Raw genomic sequence first — 6,000 nt, forward strand, 5'->3', positions numbered from 1 at the left:
AGGCTGTAAGGAAGGTGAGTAAAGTACAGATGGGGCCCATAAAAGTTATCCAGCTTGCTGTTACGGTGACTTTCAACAAGTAAATCACCTCCCAGCAAGAGTAATCCTCTTTTACCAGCACCACCTTAGATGCTGCTGTCACGATCACACTGGGAATAGTTGCTGTTTGGTGTTTGTATGATTTGTTTGGGTCTTGCTATATGTATAAATATTTTCAATTCTACTAAGTAATTCATATTAAGTTGTATTTACTAATTAATTCATATTAGAAGGCTATCTGCGGTATTTGAACAAAACAATTTACAGTGAAAAATAACATTTAATTGAAGTCAGAGCATTTTGAAGATGGACGTGCATTTTGATGAGGAATCTTGTCAGCAGCAGGGTGTGTTCCTCAGCCAAAGACTAAGGGACACACTGAAAGCTCCAGCACAGATGATCTGACAGCACTGAATTTTGCAAAATTACTCAGATGCTTTAGTTTCAACCCATGGAAATGGAAGCAATGTTCAAAATCTCAAAATGTGCTGTATCACGGTATTGCTTTCCAGCCTGTTCCTGTGCCCTGGCAAGAGAAGGAAATTGTCTGGGCTATGTTCTTACCTATTTGGATGCTTAAGTGGCAAATATGGTTGTTTCTGCAGTCTTAGCCACTTGGAAGAGTTGTTTCTCCTTTATGGTACATAAGAAACACATTCAGGAGCAGTGAGATGTGCAGGCAAAGATCCTACCCTGTGCATACACCCGCTGAATGCCCAACAGTTTTTCTCGCCAGCATGTCTGTGTTGCCATCGTTGTGTCCTCTCCCTTTGGTTTGGTTTTTGGGTACAAAGACACAAAGTGAGACAAGAGCACTGCCTCCAGACCCCCAGCCTGGCCTGTGTGTAACAAGCAACCCAAATGCATCCTTGGGTTTGTTAATAGACTTTTCATTAAGTTCCAATGCTTCCTTAAGTAAAGGGGCAGATTGAAAATTCATACAAAGCCTGACCAGTTTCACTAGCTAGTGCACAGTTGCATAATCAAAAAAAAAAAAAAAAAAAAAAAAGCCAGGGTTATGGCTTCTTGTTTTTCTTTTCTTTTTTTTTCTTTTTTTTTCTTTTTTTTTTTTCTCCTGTTTGCATGGTTTAATCTTGATGGTTTATGTTTTTCAACCTCTTATCTCTCTCTTGCATTACTTTTGTATTAGGAATACATGTATTTCTGGTGAAGTCAGTGGAGTTACCTCTGTGTAATTCAGGAATAATCAGTTGGAGGCAACCATGGACTGCTCTGGTAAGTAATGAGTGCACTGTGAGAGGTAATCAGATTCAGACTCTGCTTGTGAATATCCACTGTTAAATGATCAGTTATAAGTCTCCATGCTGTTTGGGACTCAGAAATGTAAAGCCAGTCTAGTAATAGGTGTTCACTGCATCACGGATTTGGGCATAAGGAAAAGGAATATCTTCAGCTTCATTTATACTGCAAATGAAAATAATCAGAAAGATACAAACCACCAAGGTGCAAAATGAGTTTTCCAATTCATAAACACAAGCCACCAGGAGTTAAAACCTCTTGGTTTCTTCCCATAGTGCCCCAGGCAATAGTTTTCATATATATTTCTCCATGGTCAGAAGTCAGAGCAGACCACTGCTATCTAAGACCTTGACTTTTTTTCCCTGACAGTTACAATTATTACAGCCCGGGGGACTCATTTTCTCAGTCTGGCCACCCGCTGACCTAGCCTGCAACCAGAATACACTTTAAAACAAACAAACAACAGCTAGGCTCACCTCTCCTCGCTTCTCCTCCCCCAGCTCTGGAATATTTTTACACCGCACCCCTTGCAAAAGGATATTAGCCACTTTTGCTGAAGGCACAATCACATTATCAGCACCATTCTCTCTCTCTTTCTCCCTCTCCTCCCCCAAAGATAAATTTTTTATGTTGCTATTTTCTTCTCTTTTGTATTTGGCATTCGATATTTACTTGATAAACTGCAGAGCTGCTACTAAATGGGCCCTGATACAACTTAATAAATACATAACAACATCCAGACTGCACTGTATTACTTCGCTGTGTCCTGGGCTGCTAAGGAACCTTGGAGATAATGTCAGCTAAAGAAAAGTTATACCTTAGCTCAGGGGGAAAAAAAAAGATACTTATTCTGGAATAATTATTTGTGCATTAAATGACTGCTGCTGTTGCTGTTGAAATGAGCTGCCTGATAATCTTTCCCCCTGTCTTTCTGAAGTGCGCACATGCTCGGTGTTTCTCATACACAGAGAACCTTGCTGTGTTGGAGCATCTATTCTTCTCTGGAGGAATATGTAAGTAACACACAACTAACAAATTTTTACTGGGAGACTTTCCACTGTTCTAGCCAGGAAATATCCACCAGCGAAACTTTGACATCTGTAGGTTAAACTTTTAGAAAGGAGCCTGTGTTTAGGTGCACTGCTGAACTGAGGTGTGATTCAGTGAGTGAGTGTGGCAAGACCCAAATACAGGGGCTGGGCCTCGTTAAATACAGATATGAAAGAAGGAGATACAGTAAAAAGTTAGAGATCAAAGCTGAAGCGGAGGTTACTCACTTTCCTCTAAAGTGCACAAAGTTTTCTCTGTTCTCATTGTCATATTATAACACCTCTAAATTTTTAAACAAGTTTTTCGCATCTTGAGATTATTATTTTTTAATACAGAAACCAATTTAAACCAGGTAATTGACAATCACCCAATGTACAAAATATTATTCCCACATCTGCCAAGCACTGACCAGTGAATATTGCCAGCTGTGGCTGAATGATAGGAACCACCACTCAGTGTCCTGGAGCACTGCATCCCATGTCTCAGAGATCCTCTTAAACACGCATTTAGAAGCTATTCATAAAGCCCTGGTTCTCTGGGGGAAGGTACCCAGGCATTTCTTCAGCCTTAGCCAAGGCTGGGAGGCCTTCTTTGTGGAAGCAGAAGTTCCTTGTTTGGTGGTAAGCCCTTCCTTATAATAAGACTAGTCAGAGAGGTGGAAAAATTTGAATGGAGATAACGTATGAGAACTGTACACCTCTGATTTACATGAGGGAACATTACTTCCTATACAGCACATACTGGTGTTTTGTTACCTTTCCAGGAAGAAAGCAGAGAGCATTCCAAAGTCTGTATTTAACGCAAAAGAGCATTGAACAAAATACCTCAGCAAACCCTGAACCACCTGTGGTTTCGAGATGACCTGTTCTGCCTTTAATAACATGGTGAAGAACATGTATGCATGCGTAAACACAGACACATGCACAGGTACATTGAGGAGTCATTCCTCTAACCTTCGCTATATTTTCCTTTTCCAGGAGGGCTGGATTTTCTTTACTAGTCTTTTCCATCTGTGTTCTAATTGCTGAAAGCATCAGCATAAAGTGCCATCAACCAAAACGAAGTGAGGCAGACTCCCACAAGCTGCAAAACTTTGCAACACAAAGCCGCAGTACAAAGAGTTTAGCTCTATAGAAACCGCAGTGAATGCTATGAAGAATCCCAGAAAACTTTGCACGATGCTTCAAAATGCACCACAGGGATCCAGCGCTTGTTACCTCCTGACACCATCTCTCTGTAAAGCAAAAAGCGTGCAGCGCTCCGTGCAGCGATTACCCCGAGGTCCTACGCATTCAGTGCTAACGGTGGAAAGTTTCAGATCTCACAAAGAAGACAACAAGGAGCTTTGATTGCCCCAGTTGAAGCTCCTGGTAAGGAACAGGTCACTTCCCTCCAAGCCTCTGAGCCTCGCTGTGTGGATATTTTCATGCCCGCTTGACAGGTGACTGGTTTACCAGACAGGGTTGTCAGTGCTGCTGGGGGTTATCTGGATTTTGCTGTAGGCAGGAACTGGACCACAATGAGCATTAAAAAAGCTCGCTGTTCTTCGTTTGTTTAGAGACAAGCCATCTCAAACTTGTTTGAAGCCTTTTTTATTGAATTCACACTCTTGTGCCAAGCACTGAAAGATTTACTTTGGCTATTGCTGCAAGATGGAAAGCATATGAATGCGTGGCTGGCTGCCAGCCGCGGGTGCGCAGTGAAAGCTCTGGTACAATGGCCGGTTACATGGAACAAATGTGAATGCGCTGGGCAGACGTGACTAAAGAAAGGCCTTGGCATTCAAAGAACCGTTTGAGGTTTTATCCAAGTGACTGAAGTAGGGTCAAGAGATAACACTTCCAACCAGCAAAGCAGCTGAAAAGTAGCGAGCTACAGGTACGTGCACGCGTCACCTGAAGTCGCAGCTGCCTGGCTGTCCTTGCAGGCTCCAGTGCTTCCCCAGATGCCATCTGTGAAGGCAAAGACCCACTTGGACTTATCCAGTGCGAGGCACCCCAACTGCTGTTGTATATTTCTTGCAGATGTTGCCATAATTTTGTTGTGGTACAATTTGACATACGGCTCCCTGCTGCATCCGAAAGGGGCACATTATCTCAATTAATGTTTCACAGCAAACGTGGCACTGATAGTATTCATGGGACTAAAGACTATTACCATTTGCATGGTGACTAGAACAAGAATTATGACTATGTGTGTTTTCTGCAGCAAAATTTGCCCTTGGGCTCTTTTTTTTTTTTTTTTTCTTTTTGGCTTGTGACAATGTTCTCTTTTTCTTCCTCCTTCTGTTTTGATTTCTACTTAAAGTTTTATGGCTCTGTCCCCTCCAGGGTGCTATTATCTTGTATGCTAATAGGGCTATGCATATTCTATTAGCGTTGTCAGTGTGAGATAAGAGGCACATTCTGTAAGGAGCACTCAGGGGGTAATAATCACAGCAAGGGGTCTCAATGTTAGTACATTATCAGTCATCTTCACATTTCAGTGGAGCCTGTTTATGCACCTCTTCAGCTGCGCAACTCAGACACTGAAAATTGCTGAATGTTTACGGAAACTGTTGTAGAGGAACATAATGAGATTTGAGATTGACTTGATAAAGGAGCCTTCTCCCTTGTTGCTTCCAGATACAAGATGTTTGGAACTGCATGCAGTAAGTAGGATAATATGTTATAGGGCAGTTAGCAGCTAAAAGCAGGCTCGGATCTCTATTTCAAGCAGTAGAGCAGCTATCTAGGAAAAGATATCACGAGGGTCAGCATCGTTGTGCTTTCTTCAGAAATTTCTCTTTCTGTCTCCCTTTTCTATGTGGTTACACATAAATGGGCACACCTGGTTCACATCAACAGGAAGGCTGACAATTTTTACACCCTTTAGTCTTGAACTTGAATGATTATAAGCCAGTCCACAGCAAGAAAATCAGTGACAGGATGTGAAGGGCAAACGAGTGACCATATGCAACGCTTAGTTAAATAGCAGTCCTTGGTTGCAGCAATGGCCAGTGGCTGTGAAAGAGGTGTCGTGCGAGTGTTTTTTCCAGCTATTGATGCTGCTATGGGCTAGTGAGGCAGAGGCTTTTCTGCTGCTGGAAATGTCTGTTGTTGCTCCCAGCTGACTTGTGCTCCCACCAAACCAGGGACTTTGTAATAAATTCAGTGCCTGGTTTTGCAGACCATGGGAAAATACATGTAGCCTAATGAGGAAAGACACAAAATACAGAGGTGAGGAACTAATCACGTATTCAGAACGAAGGAGCAGACAGTTCTTGGGGACAGATGGGGAACTTTTGCTGTAAAACTTTTCCTTTCTGCAAATAAAAAACTAAACATCCTGCCATGGGCAAAGGTTTTAGGAGAGCCTTAAAATGTTAGTGAGTATAAATATGCAAATTCCTAAATGCATAGATGCCTAGTTAGATGGTCTAAAATTAATTCCTGGGAAGCAGCAGCTATATGCTGGCTACAGCTGAACAACCATAGCAAGAAGGAAAGTGCTATGTTTTGGATCACTTCTGTAGTACTTAAGATTACACATGGATATGAACACTCCTTACTTTAAAAATATTTGTCCTTGACATTTCCAGACACATGGCTCACACCAAATGTATTCAGCTCCATCTCCTGAGGGTCTTGAGATTAAAACCCCTGCTTTCTC

The sequence above is a fragment of the Aythya marila genome (genome assembly GCF_965140915.1).
Source record: "Aythya marila genome assembly, chromosome: 21".
Taxonomy (NCBI): domain Eukaryota; kingdom Metazoa; phylum Chordata; class Aves; order Anseriformes; family Anatidae; genus Aythya; species Aythya marila.